Consider the following 25,506-nt stretch of genomic DNA (forward strand, 5'->3'; position numbering starts at 1 on the left):
GATACAGAGCAAGGCTGGGTGTGGTGGCTCATGCCTGTAATCCTGGCAGTTTGGAAGGCAGAGTTGGGCAGATCACAAGGTCAAGAGTTCGAGACCAGCCCGGCCAACATAGCGAAACCCCATCTCTACTAAAAATACAAAAATTAGCCAGGTGTGGTGGCACATGCCTGTAGTCCCATTTACTCGGGAGGCAGGAGAATCACTTGAACTTGGGAGGCTAAAGTTGCAGTGAGCTGAGATTGCACCACTGCGCTCCAGCCTGGGCGACAGAGTGAGATTCAATCTTAAAAAAAAAAAAAATCAATGCAAAGCAAGTGCCAAGTGACGTGACTTTCGAGACAGCCACAATCCCGATTCCTCAGCGTCCTTTGTTGCCTCCTGAGTTACAATATGAACTGTTGATTTCATCATTGTTAATAAATATAATTTAATCTTCATGTTTGTGAATTACAGACCATTAGGGAGCTAGAACATTAGGTACATGGCATTTACTTGGAAAGATTTCTTGAAAAATGTTTAATAGTCATTACTTGAATTTGTAACTTTTAATCTTCAAAAAATAAGAAATGTGATGCTGAAAGAAAAAGTCCCTGTGGCAAGTCAGCCAGGAGATCCTAGCTCTGCTTTGACTTGAGTTTGCAGAAAAGTGTCTAGATAATACATTTCTCTCTTACGATAAGTTGTAATGACTCATAATTTGTGCCATTTACTTGAATTTTTACCAGGCTAGGCTTTTGATAATGACAGTTATTCAACTCATATAATGTGCTCTGTGACTGACTTCTTTGTTGGATGCTGAGTAATATTTTATATAACTCCTTAATTTATTTTTTAGTATGATTGACTTTAGCAATGAATATATTGTAATGCTTTGGATAACTTTCGTAAGTTTCTCAATTTCATGTTATATTATTCTCGATTTTTATTTTTTATATTTAAGTGACTCAATTCTTAATTTTATATTTTATCACTTTTCATGATTCTATATTTTTGGTTAATTTTTAAGTATACTCATGTTGTTCAGAGGCTGAATAAGATTTGGGAAGGGCATAGCCCCTGCAGGAATGGGGCGCTGTTCTCTTGCAGTCATTCCCCGTGGCTCCCTGCCTCATTCTTTCTCTCTGTCCTTGTTACATAAAATATCTTTCACTCTCAACCTGATTTTTATTTAGAAGTAGAAGCCTGGTGTCCAGCATTAAATGCATGACATGCTGTGTCAGTTCACAGTGTTCAGTGTGCTACTCTCTGCTGCTCCATGTGATCTTTTTGAATGATCAGAGACATTCCTAATGCTGCCTCCATGCTCTATTCAGTGAACCTCTGTTAAATTAATAAACGTCGAGTGATGTTACCATACCCATCCTGGGTACCATTTCCAATGAAGGGTGCTTGCCCATATTATTAGGTTGGCGCAAAAGTAATTGTAGTTTTTGCCATTATTTGTTTATTCTTAATATATTTATGTAAACTTTCTTAATTAATGTATACTTTTAAAAGTATTAAAACAACAAAATTCAAATGCCCTATAAAATTTGTGTCATTGTTAAATTTCTGCTATGATTGTGTTTGCCTAAAGTATATGGCTGCACATGGATTTATTATTATTACATATTCACTATTAGTTGTGCCATTTATCACTTGATAGAACTTTAGCTTATTGACACCTATATTTAATTCTTCAAAGGTAACTTTTTAAAAAAAATGTTAAACGATGAGTTTGTGTCCTCTGTAGGGACATGGATGAACCTGGAAACCATCATTCTCAGTAAACTGTCACAAGAACAGAAAATCAAACACTGCATGTTCTCACCCATAGGCGGGTGTTGAACAATGAGAACACATGGACACAGGGAGGGGAGCATCACACACTGGAGTCTGTTTGAGGGGGACTAGGGGAGGGACAGCAGGGGGTAGGGAGGTTGAAGAGGGATAACATGGGGAAAAATGCCAGATATAGGTGACGGGGATGGAGGCAGCAAACCACATTGCCATGTACGTACCTATGCAACAATCCTGCATGTTCTGCACGTGTACCCCAGAACCTAAAGTACAATTATATATATATATATATACACATTAACATACATCATTAAGAGCACAAAATTATTTCTACTACTGAAATTCTAAGAATAAATGGATTTGCTCTTCTTTATTAATTTAACAAAGCATATGCCTAATATTTTTACTCTACTTCAGGTAAAGTATTTATGCCTTTAGAAAAATATATTAACTGTATCATAGTATGGAATGTATGGAAACATGTCAAACTGCTGACTTTTATGTATCTTGTTCATAATTTTTCCCTGTGCTAAGCCCAAAAATGCATAAGAGATTTAAAAAAAAAAAATCATTAAGCAGCCAGGCACGGTGGCTCACACCTGTAATCCCAGCACTTTGGGAGGCCGAGGCAGGCAGATCACAGGTCAAGAGATCGAGACCATCTGGCCAACATGGTGAAACCCCAGCTCTACTAAAAATAGAAAAATTAGCTGGGCGTGGTGACATGTGCTTGTAGTCCCAGGTACTCAAGAGGCTGAGGCAGAAGAATCGCTTGAACCCGGGAGGCAGAGGTTACAGTGAGCCGAGATTGTGCCACTGCTCTCCAGACTGGAGACAGAGCAGGACTCCGTCTAAAAAAACAAACAAAAAAATCATTAAGCATAGGTGAACACTGCATTTTTGAATTTAAACCATGAGAATGAAGAAGTAGCAGTGTTATCAAAATATAAAATGGCAGTCTGTTTACTAATATATTAATAGCTAACTACATGCAGTAGGCACAGCTAAATAAATTACTTCTACTTTTTTTTAAAAAATGTTAAGTTAAAAAGAGTAAAAGCCATATATGAGTTAGGTATAGGCATTGGTGCATCCTTTTACACATGCATGCACAAATGAACACATATACAAACACACACACATAAAACTTGTTTTTTTGTATATTATCTTTTTAAACATCATGAACTTAACTAATTTTTAATAAGAAAAATCTTTTCAGGCTGGGCACAGTGGCCCACACCTGTTATCCCAGCACTTTGGGAGGCTGAGGTGGGTGGATCACTTTAGCCTAGCCTGGCCAACATGGTGGAACCCTGTATCTACCAAAAATACAAAAATTAGCCAGTCTTACAAGCCAGTCTCAAAATAAATAAAAATTAAAAAAAAATTCACAAGATACTTTATTTGCTAAAGTTTTCTAAAGAATATTTTAACTGAATAATACTTTGAATTTATTGGTATGTAGAACACACGTTTGTTTGATCCGTGTGTCTGAGTTTTATTATTCTGTGCTCTTCTTGCTGTCTACATAGGGTTAACGCTGATCACTGTTTCTTCTGTCAGCATAACTCCTTCTACCCATTTCTTTGCCCCTTCAAATTTGCTGCATCCATTGGCTGTGAACTGAGGAAGTTAGGCGGGAGGGCCAGCTCTATGTCATAGGGGAGATTTGTTTTTTTCTATTGAATTATGTTTTATTTATCTAACAAACATGTGTGGATTATTATCTCTGCCAGACAACAGCATAGACACATTACACTATTCATGTTTTCTGCATTCAATGAACTATAATGTAATGTAATATATTATTATAGGCTATATACACACACACAAATTTCAATGATATAAAATAGAAAGTTTCAAATGATGTAGAGAACTGTACATAGAATACATTGGTGAGTGCTTATAAGTTGTCTATTTCCGAGAATCCACTTTTATTATTGGGTCATGTTTCTTTTAAATTTGTTTTTAAATGTATACACAATAACGTTTTCACTGTTCAAGTCTACGAGTTTTGATAAATGCAGTCATGCAACTACCATCTTAATCAAAATACAGAACAGTTTGATCACTGTTGAAAAATCCCCTCCTGGTGGCCCTTGGGAGTCAAACCTTTAATCCCTGGAAATCCTGATTTACTTTCCTTCATTCTATTTTTTGATATCCAAGAAAGTCATAAAAATGGAGTCACATAACTTATAGATAATGTGTAGCCTTTAGAATATGGCATCTTTCATAGGGTGATGCATTTGAGATTCATGCGTGTTATATGTCTACCAATGACCTTTCCTCCTTTATATTGACAAGGAGTATTCTCTACCCTGTTTAGATATTGAATCCTTTTCCCAGTTGAGAGGTGTTTGAGATGTTCCCAGGGTTTGTGAATTGTAAGAAAGCCGTTGTAAACATTCACCTTTAGTTGTGTGTGTGTGCGTGTGTGTGTGTGTGTGTGTGTATGTGAACACAGATTTTTCAATATTCATATCTGCTTTTGAATGAATATCTAGAAATACGATTGCTGCATTCATGGTGAATATATGTTTAACTTTGTCAAGAACTGCCCAGTGTTTTCCCGATGGGCTGTGCCATTTCACAGCCCTACCAGTGATGCATGAAAGTTCTAATTGCTGTACATCCTTGTTAGTATTTAGTACTGTCTGGATTAAAAAAAAATTTTAGCCATCCCTATAAACATGTTATTTTTTAAATTGTAGCTTTAATTTACATTTTCTTAATGACTAATGATTTTTAGCCTATTTTATATGTCTACTATCATTTGCGTATTTGATGAAATGTCTACATCCTTGAAAAACTCATTTATTAGTTAAAAAAAATGTAATGTCATGGGAGTTTGAATATAGACAATCATGTCCTATGTGACAATAGACAGTTTTCTTTCTTTCTTGAACACTGTTTGCTCCTTTTATTCCTTTCCTTGCCTTGTGGCACTTGTTAGGACATCTAGTACAATGTTGAATGCAAGTGTTACATGTGAACGTCTTTTTCCTTTTCTTGATTTTAGACCATCTATTAAGTATGAGATTAGATTTTTTTGTAGATGCCTTTTGTTAGGTTAAGAAAGTTACCTTTACTCCTCCTAGTTTGCTTAAGTTTTAAAAATTGTTATTATGAATGAATAAATTTTGTCAAATCTTTTTCTTCATGTGTTGAGATGACTATGTAGTCTTCTCTATTGTGATCTTTTTAAAGGGTGAGTTGCACTTACTGACATTCAAATATTGAATCAGATATACATTTTTGGAATCAATCTCACTTAGTGTGATATACTCACCTTCTTATAAATTGTTGCATTTAATATTTGGTTGAACATGTTTATATTCATGAGGGCTATTAGTTATAGGTTTCTTTTTAAATAATGTTTTCCTGGTTTGGGGTTATGACACTTCTGGCCTCATAAAATAGTGTATAAATGTTCACTTTTCTCTGCAACCTTGCCAGCATGTTATTTTTGACTGTTTAGTAATAGCCATTCTTACTGATGTGAGATGTTCTCTCATTGTGGTTTTGATTTGCATTTCTCTAACAATCAGTGATGTTGACCTTTTTCATATGCTTGTTGTCTGCTCATGTGTCTTCTTTTGAAATGTGTCTGTTCATGTCCTTTGCCCACTTTTAACGCATTGTTTTTCTCTTCTAAATTTGTTTTAAGTTCCTTATACATGCTGAATATTAAAGCCTTGTCAGATACGTAGTTTGTAAAGATCTCCTCCCATTCTGCAGGTTTTCTTTTCACTCTGTTGATCTTTCTTATGCTGCAAAGAAGCTTTTAAGTTTAATTAGACCCCATTTGCGAATTTTTGTTTTTCTTGCAATTTCTTTCAGCATCTTCATCATGACATCTTTGCCAGTTCCTGTGTCCAGATTGGTATTGGCTAGGTTGTCTTCCAGGATTTTTATAGTTTTGTGTTTTATATTTAAGTATTTAATCCATCTTTAGTTGATTTTCATAAACGATATAAGGAAGGGTTCCAGTTTCAATCTTCTGCGTATGGCCATTGATTGCTTTTGTCAGCTCTGTGGAAGGGCAGATGGTTGTAGGTATATAGCCTTATTTCTGTGCCCCCTAGTCTGCTCCATGGGTCTATGTGTCTGTTTTTGTACCAGTACCATGGATTTTGGTTACTGTAGCCCTGCAATATAATTTGAAGTTGGGTATCATGACACCTCCTGCTTTGTTCTTTTTGTTTAGATTACCTTGGCTATTTGGGCTCTCTTTTGGTTCCATATGAATTTTAAAATACGTTTTTTTTCTATTTCTGTGAGGAATGTCATTGGTAGTTTGATAGAAATAGCACTGAATTAGAAATAGCACTGAATCTGTAAATTGCTTTGAGCAGTATGGCCATTTTAATGATATTGACTCTTCCTACCCATGAGCATGGAATGTTTTTCCATTTGTTTGTATCATCTTTGATTTCTTTGAGCAGTGTTTTGTAATTCTCATTGTAGAGAACTTTCACCTCCCTGGTTTGCTGTATTCCTAGGAATTTTATTCTTTTTGTGACTATGTGCCTTTCAATGTATTGTTCTATTTTATCTAAGTTGCCAAATTTACGGGCACAGAATTGTTCATAGTATTTTCTTGCAATCCTTTGTGTCTGTAGTGTTTGTAGAGATATTCTTTATTCACTTTTAATATTGTTAATTGGCATCTCCCTTCTTTTTTGGTAATTTTAGTTAGAGATTTATCATTTTCCTGATCTTAGATATTTATTGATATATAATAGTTGTACATATTTTAGGGGTACATGTGATATTTTGATATACTCGTATAATGCATAATAATAAAATCAAGATAATTGGGATATCCATCACCTTAAACATTTCTCTTTTCATCATGCAGGGAATATTTGAATGATTGTCTACCAGCTATTTTGAAATATAAAATAGATTATTGCTTACTATAGTCACTCTATTGATTTATTGAACACAAAAGCTTATTTCTTTTAACTATTTTCTTGTGCCCACGAATCAACCTCTTTTTGTCTCCCTCCACCACCTTCCCAGTCTCTGGTAACCACCATTCTGTTCTTGCTGTTCATGAGTTCCACTTTAGCTTCCACATATGAGACAGAAGGTGCAATATTTGTCTTTCTGTGCTTGGCTCATCTCACCTAACATGACCTCCGGTTCCATCTATATTGCTGCAAACAAGAAGATTTAATTCTTTTTTGTGGCAGGATAGTATTCTACTGTGTATATGTGCCACATTTTCTGTATCCATTTATCCATGGATGGGCACTTAGGTGACTCTACATCTTGGGTATTGTGAATAGTGCTTTAACAAACATGGGAGTGCAGATATCTTTTCAATATGTGGATTTTATTTCTTTTGAATATAGTCCAAGTAATGGAACTGCTGGATCATATGGTAGTTTTATTTTTAGGATTTTGAGGAATCGCCATACTGCTGTCCTTAGTGGATGTGCTAATTTACATTCCCAGCAATAGTGTAGGAGGGTTCCCCTTTCTCCAAACCCTCACCAACAGCCATACTTCTTATCTTTGTAATAAAAACCATTTTAACTGGGTTGAGATAATATCTCATTGTGGTTTTGATATGCATTTCTCTGATTATTAGTGATTTTGGGCATCTTTTTTTTATATGCCTGCTGACCATTTATATGTCTTCTTTTGAGAAATGTATATTCAGATCTTTTGCCCATTTTAAATCAGTTTTTTTTTTTTTTTTTTGCTATTGAGTTGTTTGAGTTTTTTATATATACTGGATAGTTTGCAAATATTTTCTCCCATATGGTGAGGTGTCTCTTCACTTCGTTGACTCTTTTCTTAGCCGTGAAGAAGCTTTTTAGCTTGATGGGATACATTTGTCTATTTTTGCTTTTGTTGCCTGGACTTTTGAGGTCTTACTCAAACTATCTTCTTTCAGACCAATATTCTGAGATGTTTCTTCAATGTTTTCTTCTCAAGGCTCTTAGTCTTGGGTCTTATATGTAAGCCTTTCTTTTTATTTTTCTTTTTGATACAGAGTCTCACTTTGTCACCCAGACTGGAGTGCAGTGGTACAAACATGGCTCACTGTAGCCTCAACTTCCTGGGCTCAAGCGATCCTTCTGCTTAGCCTTCTGAGTAGCTGGGACAACAAGCATGCACCACCATGCCTGGTTAATGTTTGTAATTTTTTGTTGGGACTTGGTTTTGCCCTGTTGCCCAGGCTGATCTCAAACCCCTGAGCTCCAGCTATCTGCCTGCCTTGGTCTCCTGAAGTGTTGGAATTACAGGCATGAGCCACTACACCTGGCCTTAGATTTAAGTCTCTCATCTATTTTGATTTGATTTTTGTGCATAGTGAAAGACATGATATTGATTCCTACTATCCGTGAGCATGGAATGTTTTTCCTTCTGTTGTGTCCTCTCTTATTTCCTTGGGCAGTGATTTGTAGCTCTCCTTGAAGAGGCCCTTCACTTCCCTTGTAAGTTGTATTCCTAGGTATTTTATTCTCTTTGTACCAACTGTGAATGGGAGTGCACTCATGATTTGGCTCTCTGTTAGTCTGTTACTGGTGTACAGGAATGCTTGGGATTTTTGCACATCAATTTTGTATTCTGAGTCTTTGCTGAAGTGGCTTATCAGCTTAAGGAGATCTTGGGCTGAGATGATAGTGTTTTCTAAATATACAATCATGTCATCTGCCAACAGAGATAATTTGACTTCCTCTATTCCTGTTTGAATAGCCTTTATTTTTTTCCCTTGCCTGATTGACCTGACTGGAAATTCCAATACTATGTTGAATAGGAGTGGTGAGAAGGACATCCCTGTCTGTGTCAGTTTGCAAAGGGAATGCTTCCAACTTTTGCCCATTCAGTATGATAGTGGCTGTGGGCCTGTCATAAATACTTCTTATTATTTTGAGATACATTCCATCAATACCTAGTTTATTGAGAGTTTTAGCATGAAGCAGTGTTGAATTTTATTGAAGGCCTTTTCTTCATCTTTTGAGATAATTATGTAATTTTTGTCATTGGTTCTGTTTATGTGATGGATTATGTTTACTGATTTGCATATGTTGAAACAGCCTTGCATCTCAGGGATGAAGCTGAATTAATCATGGTGGATAAGCTTTTTGATATGCTGCTGGATTTAGTTTGCCAGTATTTTATTGAAGATTTTTGCATCGATGTTCATCTAGGATATTGGCCTGAATTTTTTTTTTTTGGTTGTGTCTGCCAGGCTTTGGTATCAGGATGATTCTGGTCTCATAAATGAGTGAGGGAGGAGCCCCTCTTTTTCTGTTGTTTGGAATCATTTCAGAAGGAATGGTACCAGCTTCCCTTTGTGCCTCTGGTAGAATTTGGCTGTGAATCCATGTGGTCTTGGGCTTTTTTGGTTGGTAGGCTATTAATTACCACCTCAATTTTAGAACTTGTTATTGGTCTCTTCAGGGATTTGACTTCTTCATGATTTAGTCTTGGGAGGGTGTATGTGTCCAGGAATTTATCCATCTCTTCTAGAGGTTCTAATTTATTTGTGTAGAGTTGTTTATAGTATTCTTTGATGGTAGTTTGTATTTCTATGGCATCAATGGTGATATCCCCTTTATTGTTTTTATTGTATCTATTTAATTCTTCTCTTTATTAGTCTGACTAGCAGGCTATCTATTTTGTTAATCTTTTCAAAAAACCAGCTCCTGTATTTATTGATTTTTAAAGCGTTTTTCATGTCTCTCTCTCCTTCAGTTCTGCTCTGATCTTAGTTATTTCTTGTCTTCTGCTAGTTTTTGAATTTGTTTGCTCTTGCTTCTCTAGTTCTTTTAGTTGTGATATTAGGGTGTTGAATTTAAATCTTTCCTGCTTTCTTCTGTGGGCATTTAGTGCTATAAACTTCCCTGTAAACACTGCTTTAGTGGTGTCCTAGATATTCTGGTACATTGTGTCTTTGTTCCTGTTTGTTTCAAAGAACTTATTTATTTCTACCTTAATTTCATTATTTACCCATTAGTCATTCAGGAGCAGGTTGTTCAGTTTCCATGTAGTTGTGTGGTTTTGAGTAAGTTCTTTATCCTGAGTTCTAATTTGATCGTACTCTGGTCTGAGAGACTGTTTGTTATGATCTCCATTCTTTTGCATTTGCTCAGGAGTGTTTTACTTCCAATTATGTGGTGAATTTTAGAGTAGGTGTGATGCGGTGCTGAGAAGAATGTATATTCTGTGGATTTGGGGTGGAGAGTTCTGTGGATGTCTATTATGTCTGCTTGGCCCAGAGCTGAGTTCAAGTCCTGAATATCCTTGTTAATTTTCTCTCTTGATGATCTGTCTAATATTGACAGTGAGGTGTTAAAATCTCCCACTATTATTGTGTGGGAGTCGAAGTCTCTTTGTAGGTCTCTAAGAACTTGTTTTATGAATCTGGTATATAGACCAATGGAGGAAAACAGAGGCCTCAGAAATAACACCTACAACCATCTGATCTTTGACAAACCTGACAGAAACAAGCAATGGGGAAAGTATTCTCTATTTAATAAATGATGTTGAAAAAACTGGCCAGCCATTTGACAAAAAACAAAACAAACAAACAAAAAAGAAATGGGGAAGGGATTCCCTATTTAATACTTGGTATTGGGAAAACTGTCTAGCCATATATAGAAAACTGAAACTGGACCCTTTCCTTACACCTTATACAAAAATTAAAGATGGATTAAAGACTTAAATGTAAGCCCTAAAACCATAAAACCCCTAGAACAAAACCTAGGCAATACCATTCAGAACACAGGCATAGGTAAAGACTTCATGACTAAAATGCCAAAAGCAATGACAACAAAAGCCAAAATTGACTAATAGGATCTAATTAAACTAAAGAGCTTCTGCATAGCAAAAGAAACTATCATCAGAGTGAACAGGGAACCTACAGAATGGGAGAAAACTTTTGCAATCTATCCATCTGACAAAGGCCTAATATCCAGAATCTACAAGGAACTTAAACAAATTTACAAGAAAAAAACAAACAACCCCATCAAAATGTGGGCAAAGGATATGAACAGACAATTCTCAAAAGAAGCCATTTATGTGACCAACAAACATAAGAAAAAAAAGCTCATCATCACTGGTTGTTAGGTAAATGCAAATCAAAACCACAGTGAGTTACCATCTCATGCCAGTTAGAATAGTGATCATTAAAAATTCAGGAAACAACTAATGCTGGAGAGGATGTGGAGAAATAGGAATGCTTTTACACTGTTGGTGAGAATGTAAATTAGTTCAACCATTGTGGAAGACAGTGTGGTGATTCCTCAAGGATCTAGAACCAGAAATACCATTTGGTTCTGGTTTTTGAATTTGTTTGCTCTTGCTTCTCTAGTTTTTAAAATCCCATTACTGGGTATATACCCAAATATTATAAATAATTCTACAATAGAGACACATGCACACGTCTGCTTATTGCAGCACTATTCACAATAGCAAAGACTTGGAACCAACCCAATGCCCATCAATAGACTGGATAGAGAAAATGTGGCACATATACATCATGGAATACTATACAGCAATAAAAAGGATGAATTCATGTCCTTTGCAGGGATATGGATAAACCTGGAAACCATAATTCTCAGCAAACTAGTGCAGGAACAGAAAAGCAAACACTGCATGTTCTCACTCGTAAGTGGGAGTTGAACAATGAGAACACATGGACACAAGGAGAGGTATATCACACAATGGGGCCTGTTGGTGGTTGGGGGTTTAGGGGAGGGGTACCATTGGGAGAAATACCTAACGTAGGTGATGGGTTGATGGGTGCATCAAACCACTATGGCACATGTATACCTATGTAACAAACCTGCATGTTCTGCACATGTATCCCAGGACTTAAAGTATAATAAAAAAAAAAGTACAAAAAAATTTCAATCTGTTATATTTATCTAATACATTTCTGAGTTGCTCTTCTGTATTATTTTAAAGATCACTGAGTTTTCTTAAAACTGCTATTGAATTCTTGATCAGAGAGCTCATCTACTGCTGTCTAGTTAGGGTCCTTCACTGGCAACTTTATTTGTCCGTTTGGGGAGGTCATGGTTTCTTGTTTGCTATTGTTTCCTGAGGATGTACATCTGTGTATTTGCACTGAAAAGTTAGTTATTTATTTCAGTTTTCTCTGTCTGGCTTGTTTGGATTTTTTATAATTTATTTACTTTATTTTTTTTAAGGCTAGTCAAGTGAAGCAGTGGGAGTGGAGAAGGAACAAAGAAATCTGTAACTAGTTGTGATCAATTAGTTGTAAACACCGCTGCACTCGGACGAGCCTTGTTTTGATTTTTATTGGGTATGTTTGTATAGAGATTTTTTTGCAATATAACTGTCTTTTTGGCTAGGTCACTGCATCTTCTTGACCTTTTTAAAAAAAACACCTTTTGACTTCATTGATTTTTTTCCATTGTTTTTCTGTTTCAAATTTTATTGATTTTGGTTCTTTATTATTTAACTCTTCTGCTTATTGTGGGTTTATTTTTTTTTTCCTTTAAAAAAGAGAAAATCTGCTTAAACTTTGGGAAATGTATTTATTTTCCCACATCAACAATTATGGATTATTATGTCATAATTATAAATGGCTAAGTCTTATACTTCCTCAGGGAAATATAGCACTATTCAGTGCTATGGATCTTATAGAGAATTTTGGTCATAGTGTTAATAGCTCTTGAATTCACAGCCCATGAGCCCTCATTGAAATGTCCTTTATTTTTTCTAGTTTCTTAAAGTGTAAACTATATGATTGAGCTTAGACCTTTTAACTTTCTATTTAAATATTTAATGCTCAAGTTTTCCTGTAAGCACTATTTTAGCAAGGATTTTTATATGTTATATCACAATTTAATTCAGTTTAAAAAATATTTTTTCAAAGATTTCTGTCAATCTGTTCTTTAGCCCCTAGGGTGGGGAGGGATAACATGGGGAGAAATACCAGATATAGGTGCTGGGGGAGGAAGGCAGCAAACCACCTTGCCATGTATGTACCTATGTAACAATCTTACATGTTCTTCACATGTATCTCAGAGCCTAAAGTACAATTAAAAAAAAAAAAGAAGTGCATTTTTAACTTCCAGGTACTTGGGGATTTAAAAATGTGTTGTCTGGGGACTTTTAAACTTTTAGTTCTAATAGTTTTTCCTTTATGCATTTTGGAGCTCTGTTTGTTAATTGTATGCTCATTTAAGATTGCTATGTTTTCTTGATTAATTTATTCTTTTTTCTATAAAATAACTTTTATTTGCATCATGTATATATATAACATAACTGCTTTCTTTAGAACAAGAACATTTATGAATGGCATGATATTGCTTTTTTTGTGGAGGACTTCTTTAAACAAGATGGTATACATGGCAGCTTTTGTTTAAATAACATGATGGCAAACAGTGGATATTAATATTTTTGTTGTGCCTTGACCATTTACCAACAATTAGGCATTCTGACCCTCATGTTGGTCACTTGCTGAGACATAAGCGTTCAGGAGAAAAAGTCAGAAAAAGATAAAAACCTTTAATTGTATCTCCTTTAAAACTTATCATGGTGGATAAGCTTTAATTGTATCTCCTTTAAAATTTATGAAACAAATTATTTGTAACATCTTTGAATCAGACGTAACATAATTCTTTCCACTAGTTAACTTTCTCTTTTCCAAAATTAGGTTTAACGATATAACAGCAGGATAATTTAGCAGGCTGACTTGATTCTCTAATACAATGAGTCCCTGTATTCTTCATGTAGTAAAAAATTCTATCTTCCATAAAACTGGCTTATTATAGATTAAAAGAGACAGATGTTAACATTAAAAATTAATATTACACAAGGATACATAATAGTTTAATCATGGCAATCTAACTCCCAAACTAACATTAATAGAATGAAATCTTTTCAGAATATGAGTTTAAAAAACTTACAAAAGCAGGATATTAAAATAGCAATGTGATTTACTACCATGATTTCTGTGACATATTAATCATGAAGTAACTGCCTACTTATAGACAATCTCCACTTAGAACTACGTAGCCTCCTATCTGACTCAATGATAAGACATATATTTCACTAAAACACAACCAATAAGAAGAGCTCTAACAGCAGCAGTTCCAGTAAATTAGCATTACTGTCACACCTGCTGAGACACGATTCTCTTCTATCAAGGAACTTAGACACTGGCCGCCATTTCTGCGATATACAAACATAATTATCTAGACTCTAAAATATCTTCCCAATTGAAATACTGATCATTACATAATATAATCAACACAGTTTTAACTTTTAGCACAATTCGTAACTTCAGTGACAAATAACTCAGACATACAGATATGAGCACCTTAAGGTCAGAAAACAGGGCCTAACGTAGGGGTCAAACTAAAAGGCCAATCCAGCCACAGTCCTTCATTCAAATACTGTCCACGGCTTCTTTCACACTGAAATTGCAGAGCTGAGTAGCTGCTGCGGAGACCACCTGGCCTGCAAACCCAAAACAGTTTGCATAAAGTTTGCAACCCTTGAGCAAATATACTATCAATCAAAGAGGCTTTTCAAACAAAATCAGAATAAATTTGCTGTTTGAGAAGTCTAATTGGAACCACGATAGATCTACTTGGGTAGATACTAGAATTATACATGTAAATCATCAAATCTTGAAATTAAACCTTAAATTCATATTGATGATAATCACTAGCTTTATAAAGCCTTATTTTCTGTTTTTTATCATCACAATTATGTTCTGTGCTTAAAGCTCTAAGTGTTTCTTGAGAATTTAATGGAAAACTATGGAGAAATTGGCTTTTTAAAAACTAATCTATGTCTGTGTATGTATAAAGGATATTGAGTTTTGTATGGAAATTTGTCTCATAAATAAACTTGAGTTTCCCTTACCCTCATGAAAATCTTGAGATGATCCAAGGAATAAGAAAAACAGAAAAATTCACAGTACAAAGTCAACATGCTAAATTGAGGGAAAAAATGTATTCAAAACATATACATTATGCAAACATTTTTAGTTATATCATTTTAAATATCTTTAAAATTAAAGAGAAAAAGGAGACAAACATAACCTTGTGAATGTCTTCTTTATCTACAATCTGAGGGGTGAAAATAGCTAAAACCGAATATCCTTTTAAATAAAAAATTTAAAAATAAATAAGCTCTTTGATGTGTCATCTTTATAACTAATTATGTTTAAATACTAGTTGTTCAATTAAGACTAATATCACCATGAATTAGAAAAAATACATATTTTTCAGTCAGACAAACGGCTGATAATAGGAAAGTTTTTTAATGTGTACCATTTGAAAGTGGATTTGTTTTCACATACAGTCAGCATCCCTTAACTATATGTTCTAAGAGGTGCCTTGTTAGGTGATCTTGTGTGGACCAGCGCAGAGCGTGCTTTACAAACACTGAGATGTACAGCCTGCTACACGCCCTAGACCAAGGCTATGTGGTGCAGCCTAGGCTCCTCGGCTGCAAACCTCTACCGTGGGATACTATGCAGAATACTGTAGGCAGCTGTAACACAGTAGTAAGCATCTGTGTGGCTAAACATACCTAAACTTAAAAAGCAATGCACTGCGTTATCATGGTCATAATGTCACTAGGCGAAAGGAATACTTTATCTCCATTTTAATTGTATGGGACCACCGTCATATATGTGGTCCATCACTGACTTAAATAACATTATTCTGTACTGAGAAGCAACTGAAAAGGCTTTCATCCTTCATCATCTCCTCCTAAAAATAAAAAGAACTTCACAGAAGAAGTTGCTAAATGTTAAATATGATACAATCAACCCCCAAATCTGTCTGCATTGCAATTCATGCAGACATATATCCACAACATTCCAAATGTCCATGTGTGCTTAGCACAGGAAGAGTCAAAATGTAAACAAGAGTTGTTATTTCTGTCTGAGAAAGCAGACTTAATTGCTTGCTTGCTATTTGCAAAATGCTGAATCAATCAGAATGACAGGAACCTCAGAAATGTTTTCCACTGATTATAAAAGCTTCAAATCAAGCTCATTAAATATTCAAAATCAACCTAAAGGAAAATAGACAGTGATGTTTTGCTCTAAATACTGTTTTGTTGATGTAATTGACTATGGAAATCCTAGACTTAATTTTAAAAGGAGACAAAAGATTGTTTTATTCTGTTTTATCCCTTTCAATGAAGATATCATTGAAGAAATATTCAGAGACTGTGGTTGGTTCCCCTTCAAAGGGCTGCTTTTGGCCACTTTTATATCCGTCTTTCAGTAAGGGCTGATCACAAGAAAGCTGAGTTGCTGGCCGGGCGTGGTGGCTCACGCCTATAATCCCAGCACTTTGGGAGGCCGAGGCGGGTGGATCACGAGGTCAAGAGATCGAGACCATCCTGGTGAACATAGTGAAACTCCGTCTCTACTAAAAATACAAAAATTAGCTGGGCATGGTGGCTCATGCCTGTAGCCCCAGCTACTCAGGAGGCTGAGGCAGGAGAATGGTTTGAACCCAGGAGGTGGAGGTTGTGGTGAGCCGAGATCGCACCATTGCACTCCAGCCTGGGTAACAAGAGTGAAACACTGTCTCAAAAAAAAAAAAAAAAGAAAGAAACCTGAGTTGCTGAGCTGCTAATATTCTCAGATTGAGTATTAATAACACTTGGAGATGGAAGCAGATCAGAGGACTCTCAATTTGTTTTTTCTGGCTTTCATTGAATGGGTTGGATCTTTTCAAATTCTCTTTTAATGGAGGTATAAGAGGTTTTAGACATTTCTTACTATGGACCTGAGTAGGTCAATCAGACTCCAAACTATTCTTTGAACATATTAAAAACAAAAATGCCGTTCTGCCAGGTCTGGATAGTAGGGCTTCTGAAGATGATGTTCTGCTGTCTTGCTCAGACTTAGGAGCTGCATCAGTTCTTTCTTCCTTATCAGATGCAATCATTTGATCCTGGGGCAATTGAGGCACATTCTATGCATGTCTAGTAAAGGTCTAGAGCCCTTACTCTGAAAACTTGGTTCGACTTGCTCTTTTTGAAGTTCTGGAGTTGGCAGTGTGCTTCCTGAGGTAGGAAAAATATCTTGTTCCTTGTGAGACTCCCCCGTTTCCTCAAAAACACTTGTCAATTCCCTTGAGTGCACCTCAGAAGTATAGTCTTGACAATAACCTCTTAAAGAGAGCGAGCATTTTTTGGCAGGATGAATGTGGTCATTTTCATCAAGCCTGCAATGAAACCTCTTCCCACATACAAGATCCAAATTATCAGGAGGTGTTTGAGAATCGTCTCTTCTGGAAATGGATAAGCCCATGACATCTAGACCAACTGAAGTTGCTGGTAAACAAATACTCATGTCACCCTTTCTTCAGTATTCACTGATTTGACCAATATGGGAGCTGGCAGTAAAGGGCTTGGCATTAACTCTCTAGTGGCATTGGTATTCTTCTACTGCATTGGTTGAAATTTCTGCTGGGTTAAAATAAATGCTTGTTCATCTTCTCCATCTTGAGGTACCTTAGCAATGAGATCCACTATTAGGTCTTGAGGATTCATTATATTCTCCTGTTGGACTTCTGGAATACTTGGTGTATGCTCTGGCACAGGAAGTGTAAGCACACTGTCTCCTTTAGAGTCCTTTATCTGGGGTTTTTGAGCAGAATTTCACCAACTATCCACACCAAGTGTGCAGGGCCCTTTCTCGGAGGAGGCAGTTGGAGCAACTGACAGAAACTCTGAGAGCTTTAGTCTTGATTTTCATTTTTCAGTTAGGTTTACTTCTTGAGAAATACTGGTCCCTTTGATGCCATGTACACACACCAATTTGCTCTGCATTTTATTCTCTGCTGTTGTAACTGATCAGAGGTTTTTATTTTTCAATTCTGTTGAGTTGGAAGCATTTTTCTCTGTTTTTCTTGGAGCTTCCAGTTCTTCCCCTTTCGTTACACACAAACTGGAAACTTCCTGATAATTATCAAATCTGTTGGTCCCTAAAATCTTCTCAGGAGTTGGTTTAGGCTTGGCAAATCTACTTCTTATTCTCAAATTGCTGGTCACTTTAGCAGTTGTGTTCCTGATTGGTGTAGCATTCTCCTTTACTTTCTCTGTTAAATTAATTTCTTCTCTGGAACTTTGTTCCTCAGCATGATCTTGTTGTTTTCAAATGATGCGGGAGATGTAATAACAGGTGAAGAAAGCTCCTGACATTCAGGAAAAATTTTGTGATTTACATTATCTAGAGTAAAAGGAATATGGCTTTTATCCTTTGAATGAATGTGAGGAAGTATACATACTCCTACATCACCGTGTGTTCAGTACTGATCTCTGACTGCAAAACTAGATCTACCATTGTAAGTAAAGCTATTGCAGCTTTGGTGCTTCCATCATTGGTACCTGGTTCATCTTGGACATGTTCACCTGTGTGTGTGTGTGTGTGTGTGTGTGTGTGTGTGTGTTTTATCCCTGGTTTTGTTCTAAGGTTGATTTGTTTTTATATTAATAAAGCCATTCTAGTATTCTTTTGCATTGTGGATGTTTGTCCCTCCATTTACTTTTAATACACCTATGCTGTTAAAGTAAATTTTCTTAAGACAGAATACTGTTGGATTTTGTTTTTTAAACTGTCAACCCAGCAGTTTCTCTCTTTTAGTGTGTTTAGGTCATTTAATTTAATTATGGAAATGTGTTTAGACCTATCATTTTATTTTTTTTTTGTTTTATTCTGTTTTTCATTTTTCTGACCTCCTTTCCTCTTTCTTTTTTTATTATTTGAAACTTTACATTTATATGTAGTTTTCTATTTTTTTTTCCCTCTGGGGATCTATGACTAATTCTTCTTTTCTTTTTACAGTATCAGTTTTGCTTTCACAGTCTTTGCTCTGTTGTTTTAGAAATATTTTTGGAGTTTTAGCCACTGTCCTTGGTACATAATGCTGTCAACTGGTCCTACCTGCAGGATGAAGCAAGGAGATAAAATAAATAGAAAAAAAAGGATTTTTATCTTCCTCAATCTTTACATAACTGGAGCTTCCTTTTATGGTTCTTTTCTTTAATGGATAGGTTTTCTCTTATGATTTATATGTATTGCACCGCTGTAACTGAGGCAGCCCTCATGGTAGGCCTGGAGAGAGAGATACAGAGGGAGAGAAAGAGAAGAAGAGAGAAAAAGAGAGAGATTGAGGGAGAGAGAGAGAGAGAAAAAATAATTTCTCCCATTCTCTGGAAGCTCAGAGAAGCCCACTCTTCCAATTCTGTTGAGAAGGACGCTCTTTTCTTAAGGTTTTATTATCCATTTGTGTTATTCAGTAGCCTGCCTTAGCCAGCCTATGCTTGGGTCAAAGCTGGAGATAAAAGAAAGAAGCAAAGCAAACAAAACAGAAAACAAAAAAAAAAACAAGAAACACACTGTGGGCTGCTTGCTGTTATTTTTGATATATCAGCATTTGTATTATGTCTATGGTTTTTAGTTGCACTTTGCGGTATTCACAGTTTGCAGCAAGTTTACTCCATTTTGGATAGAGTTAGAAACTTGAATCCTTTATTTTTTTTAAGTTATTTAGCAATTTGGGATTATTTCCCAACCCTAAATCAATGAATCATTGACAATATTTCTGAATCTTTAATAACACCTTACTTCTAAGGAAAATCCACGAAATGTGTTAAATGTAGAATGAGGAATTTTTGTTTTCAGTTTTTACGGCATCACTAGTGTAATAATTTGCCAAAACAAAGAAATATAATTTTGTTACATTTGAAAATTTTTCATCTGACAACAAAAAATGATAGATAAATCAGTGTGAATCCAAGTAATGAATGCCATTAGAGAGATGAACAAGGAACAGCTACTTGGTTGGAAAGCTCGTGTTGAGTGTATGGCTGCTATTAACACAGAGGCTGAAGGTGTTTAGTTTACAGGTGTTATTTTCCTTCTATTCTAATAAATGTCACAAAAACAATATTAAGTAGCATAATCTACTAGTAGGTATTCAACATATATCTTGTGGAAATACGTTGCCCAAAAGAGGCATTATATGGTCCATAAAACAAAATAAAACATAATAACAGAGAAAGAACTAATGATTTTGGATCTGAATTAAAAGGTTTTCTGTCTTTCAGGCTAATATAGAATTTTATGATGAGAATTTTCAGACCATTATATATATTTTTTCATGTGCTATATTTGTAATTAATAGTGGTGCTAAAAGCCCTTTTACATACAGTGGATTACATTAGCTTTAATATTGTATCTTCCAGAGATAAGCTAATAAAATGAGTTCATTCCAGACTCCCTAGAAAATCAGTGAGATAGCATCTTACCTCATGATTTAACCTGGCAACAAAGAGCCAGCCCCAAAACACAGAAAGAGATTTTTTTTTTTTTTTTGAGACAGAGTCTTGCCCTGTCGCCAGGAGCCAGGCTGGAGTTCAGTGGCTGATCTTGGCTCACTGCAACCTCTGCCTCCTGGGCTCAAGCAATTCTCCTGCCTCAGCCTCCCGAGTAGCTGGGACTACAGGTGCGTGCCACCATGCCCAGCTAATTTTTGTATTTTAGTAGAGACGGGGCTTCACTATGTTGGCCAAGATGGCCTAGATCTCTTGACCTCGTGATCCACCCGCCTCGGTCTCCCAAAGTGCTGGGAGGAGATTTTTGTTTTTTTAATGAACAATAATGCTTATCTTTTTTAAAAAGCATAATTTCAACTTTTAGATATAGGGGGTTGTGTAGGTTTGTTACATGGTTATATTACGTGAGCTAAGGTTTTGGGTACAAATGATCCTGTTGCCCAGGCAGTGAGTACAGTACCCAACAGGTAGTTTTTAAGACCATCCCCTACCCCTTTCCTCCCTCCTCTAGACGTCCGCAGTGTCTGCTGTTCTCATCTTTATGTCCCTGCGCGCTCAATGTTTATCTCCCACGATAAGTGAGAACATGCGGTATTTGGTTTTCTGTCCTGCATTCATTATTTTAGGATGATGGCCTCCACCTACATCCATGTTGCTGCAAAGAACATGCTTTCATTCTTTTCATGGCTGTGCAGTATTCCATGATGTATAGGTACCACATTTTCTTTATTCAGTCCACCGTGGTTGGGCACCTAGGTTGATTCTATATCTTTGCTATTGTAATGATTCTGTGATGAACATGGCAAGTCTTGTCTTTTGGTTGAAACAATTTATTTTCTTTTGGACATATACCTGGTAATGGGATTTCTGGCTTGAACAGTAGCTCTGCTTTAAGTTATTTGGTGAATCTCCAAACTGCTTCCCCTAGTGGCTGAACTAACTTACATTCCCCTAGCAGTGTGTAAACATTCCCTTTTCTCTGCAGCCTTGCCAGCATCCATTACTATTTGACTTTTTAAAAATAGCCGTTCTGTCTGGTGTGAGATTTTATCTCACGGTGGCTTTGATTTGCATTTCTCTGAGCATTATTGCATTTCTCTGAACATTTTTTCGTATGTTTGTTGGCTGCTTGTATTTCTTCTTTTGAGAAGTGTCTATATGATATTTTCTTATTTTAGACTCACATGTTGTTAGCCTGCCCCGTGTAACAAGTAAACTGTGAAATGCTTTCAGGAGCTCAATACATAAGTGTATGCAGGTACCCAAAGCAACATTATAAATACAATAATTTAACTCACTGAAAACTGAAATTCATGTATTCAGTGTCACTTCTAATTTTGATAAAAAATTTAAGAATTAAAAAAGTTACTATTTTTCAAATGAGGGTAATTGTCAATTTCAGATTAAATGATGTATAATAGTGCATAATATATTAATGGAGGACATGATTTGACATACAATGAAACTTAGGCCATGAAAATCAAGGTATTTTTTGTTTTAACAGTAAACCATGATCAAATAGAATTTATTTTGTAAATGTAAGAATGTCTTAATGTTAGGATATATCTTATATTATTCATTATGATTGTCTTTGGAGAAAAAGAATATCGTCTCATAAACCCTGACCAGGCATTTCAAAAACATCAGGCATTAAAAATATCTGTCCTTGATAAATAAATCTACAATAGAAAGATCCATTTTAAAAAAAGGAGAATGTAAGCATATCGCAAAGGCTAGCTTGTTGGCTTATAAATATGGTAATAACAAAACCTTGCACAGCCCTTGAAGAGTACAGGATAGATTCTCTTTCTAGCCCATCTATTTGGTGCACCCATGTCCTCAGCATTAGACACTGAACCAAATTTGTAGTCTTTTATCCCTCACCCCTTCCCACCCTTTCCCCCTGAGTCCCCAAATCCCACCGTGTCATTCTTACGGCTCCCTTACCACCGACTGCATTGCCTGGCAGTTACCAGTTTTTGTGTTTGTTTCCATAATAGACTCTGAGCTCTCCAAGGTGGAATCTTTGTTCCTTTTCCACACCTGCCTCCATCATCTACTGAGACACAGCAGGGACTCTCCACAGGCATCTTCCGGGTCAAGGTCTAACGTAGGTGCAGAGTGAACTGGACAGAATTAGATAGATAGAATTAGGTAAATATCAGAATAAAAAGATGAAGAAGATCTCATCCCTGCTTTTGAGAAGTTTGACCTGCAGATTCTTACAGTCCAAGTTGTGCTGTGGTTTTTGAATGGAATGGTGGGATCACAGAAGAAGGCATCATCTCTGCTGACTTTTAGAGGAGATGATGTGTAATGAAGGTATTTATTTTATAACTATCATCTTACCTAATATCAATTTTTTTTTGCAAAAATAAATTACTAAAGACTTGTAAACTAGGTCAACTGCAGTGACTCATGCCTGTAATCCCAAACATGAGCCACTGTGATTGGAGGCTGAGCCAGGAGGATTGCTTGAGACAGGAGTTTGAGTCCAGCCTGGGCAATATAGTGAGACCTTGTCTCTATAAAAATACAAAAAAAAAAAAAAAAAAGCCAGATGTGGTAATGCATGCCTGTGGTCTCAGCTACTTAAGAGGCTAAGTGGGAGGCTTGCTTGTGCCCAGGGGGTTGAGGATGCAGTGAGCTAAGATTGTGCCACTGCACTCCAGCCTGGGCAACAGAGCAAGACCCTCTCTCAAAAACCAAACCAAACCAAATTAAAACAAATTAAAACCCTTGAAAACTAGCAGAGCCAACCAATGTACAGCATATTCTGTAGAGTTGTAGATGCCAGTAATAATAAGGACATCCTGGAAGGGTGACCCTCCATGTTTTCTACATAATGGTTTAAATGTGCTCACTGGTTTGAGTCTTTACTGAGTGGGTTGTCATCTGGGCCTGCGTGACCTCTCCTGATTTTGAATTGTAATAATAAAATAATTGTGTTATATTTTCCATTGTGAAGTTCCCCATGTGTTGGAACATAAAAAGCATTATTGGAGATTTCCACTTGTAACCAAGGAAACTCAATTAGATTTTACCTTTAATGTTTTGTGTTGTTGTGGTTGGTGTAATGAAAAGGCCAGTCCAAGCCTTTGAAACAGAAAGTGCTCATCGTTGCTCTTTCTGTCTTTGTGAAATCCTTGCTCTGCCTGTGTCTAAGGAACACTGCCGTTTTGTGGATCAGGGCACGTAAAAAGACAAAATAAATGAGAGACACTATTTGAATGTCATGTTTCCCCCAGGCAGTAATGTTAACAAGTTTATATAATAAACACTTTTAACCGAATCTGCTTGTTGAGGCTCCTGCTGGTGTGACGCTGTGACAGGCTTAGATGCCCCAGGACCCCTCTTCTGGTGGACGCATGCACCTGGCAGGGCTAGGGAACCCCTCCCAAGGGGATATCCTTGACCAAGGGCAAACAGAGGCTGCAGGTAAGCGTTTCCCTCCTAGATGCTCAGTTGGGGCAGTGACTTGCATGTTCACGGCCCTGCATGGTGCCCTGGCCCATGAATCCCTGGTTCTTACAGAAGGGACCAGCTCTGTTACATACTGTTGCAGTCTTGTTCTTCCTCTGCTGTTTTGCTCTTCATCCTCCCTCAGGCCTGCAGTCCCCTGAATCCATGCCATTCATTCTGCCTAGGTGCCAGCACCCCTCTCTGTCTCCGTGGACCACTTCCTGCCACAGTCCACATGTGGACTGACCACAAAGCTGCAGGTCTCCAGTTAGGGAGGGGTCCCCAGGGAGCATTCTCCCGATGTCCTCTGAGCAGTGCCTCTCTGTTCATGGGCTCCTGATACCCCATGTGTCTCCTTTGTAGAACTTGTCACAGTTCTGGAAACGGGCTCATGGGAGCGGGGCCACGATACTTCCTGGTCTATCCGTGGCACAAGCACTCCGTCTTTCCCATCACATAGTAAACAATTAATAATTACTGCCAAATGCAGGGACAGATGAGCTCTCAATCTAATTCCCTCCCTGCAGTCAAATTTTTGATCTCTATTCCAAAATTAAGAATTTTCAGTAACAGAGATGTGAAGGATAAAGTTCAGACTTTTTCTCTCTGTCACTGGGGATGTTGATAATAAAAGTGTCTTTCAAACTTAACTGTAAAATTTTCCAAAGAACTTTTCTCTGCATAGCACATTTGATTTTCAAAAAAGCTTACAGTGTTATCAACACTGATAATTTCGTTTTCTTAGGAAAGGCAGGACATGAATGGTGACGCCATGAAAGGTCGCAGGTCTTACTCTGTGTTTCCAACAATCTCCTCTTTCTTCTGCTCAAGGCTGAGCCACAGTCTCTGAAGACTGTGGCCTCTATAACTCCAGTTTGAAAAACCAAGTCAAACCAAGTCAAAACAGAAACCTGACCCTATTACCTGGCTTAGTTTTTCTCGATGGATAAAATAATACTATACACAGCATAGTAATAAACACTGAAATTCTTGGAGTGATTTATTTAAACCAGATATTGTGTAAGTGCTCCCTACAGATTATTTCAAATAATCCTGAAATGAACACTTTGAGGTATGAGTTATAACTATATGACAGTTGTGTCTTTTACAGCATACCCAGAAAAAGGATGGGACACTGGAAAGACCAAGCAATTCCATCCTTGACTCCAGCGTGCCTTAGATGTCCAGCCCTGACTTAGTCACTCTGCTCTGAGGTTTGCTTCCCCAGGTCTAATGGAGACAGTAATTCCTACATCACGATGAATATTAAAAGAATGACAAGCTAACCTGTGTAAGGTCTTGCATGGTGAGCCCGTCTTGATGATAAAGTTTGTATTGACAGTACAATATATAATCTAAAGTAATCTTAAGGAAACTATTGAAACGATTAATATTTCTGAGGTTTTTTTCTTCTGCAATGAGTAAGGAATTCAATGATAGGAAGGTAACAAGAGTGGGAAATTATTTACCTTCACTATGAATGTGTTAGGAATCAGAATATGCAGTTTAATTTGATATGTATGCATATATACACATAGTGTGTGTATATGTAAATTATATTAATAGTAAAACATGTAAAGAAAGCTTATTCTGTAATAGAACATCAGCTGTCATTTAGAACTGAGTTTTAGTCTAAAAATATTCCTACTGGGTTGGCTTAAAATTTAATAGAGAATCTCCAAGAAGCCATAAAATGTATCTAAACATTTAGGTTTTTAAAAATTTAGTACTGTAAAATGAGTTTTAAAATGAGAACTACACTAGTAATAACCTTAATACAACTAAAGAGCCATGAGAATTACTCGAAGAACAAAATGTGCCTTTAAACAAGTCAGGTCCAGGGAGCCGAGGGAGGTGGTGCCAGCTCAGGAGTGATGAGCAGAGACGTGACCGAGCCTGGACGCCGGGCCAGCCTGCCCTAGCCCTTGATTAAGGCGACTGCAGCCCAGGGGT

General features: G+C 36.7%; 1 non-coding gene and 1 pseudogene across 1 annotated transcript; both read right to left on the minus strand.

The window, feature by feature from the left end:
* Positions 1–12,364: 12,364 nt before the first annotated feature.
* On the minus strand, positions 12,365–12,483 carry LOC116561891. Its single transcript, XR_004273658.1, has one exon. It is a non-coding gene; the product is annotated as a small nucleolar RNA SNORA25 (small nucleolar RNA).
* A 3,852-nt stretch (positions 12,484–16,335) lies between these two features.
* The window catches only part of LOC116561689, a 27,042-nt pseudogene continuing 17,871 nt past the window's right edge, over positions 16,336–25,506 (minus strand).

This window comes from Sapajus apella, unplaced genomic scaffold (genome assembly GCF_009761245.1).
Source record: "Sapajus apella isolate SASKATOON/1434 unplaced genomic scaffold, GSC_monkey_1.0 scaffold30, whole genome shotgun sequence".
In the NCBI taxonomy this organism is placed as follows: domain Eukaryota; kingdom Metazoa; phylum Chordata; class Mammalia; order Primates; family Cebidae; genus Sapajus; species Sapajus apella.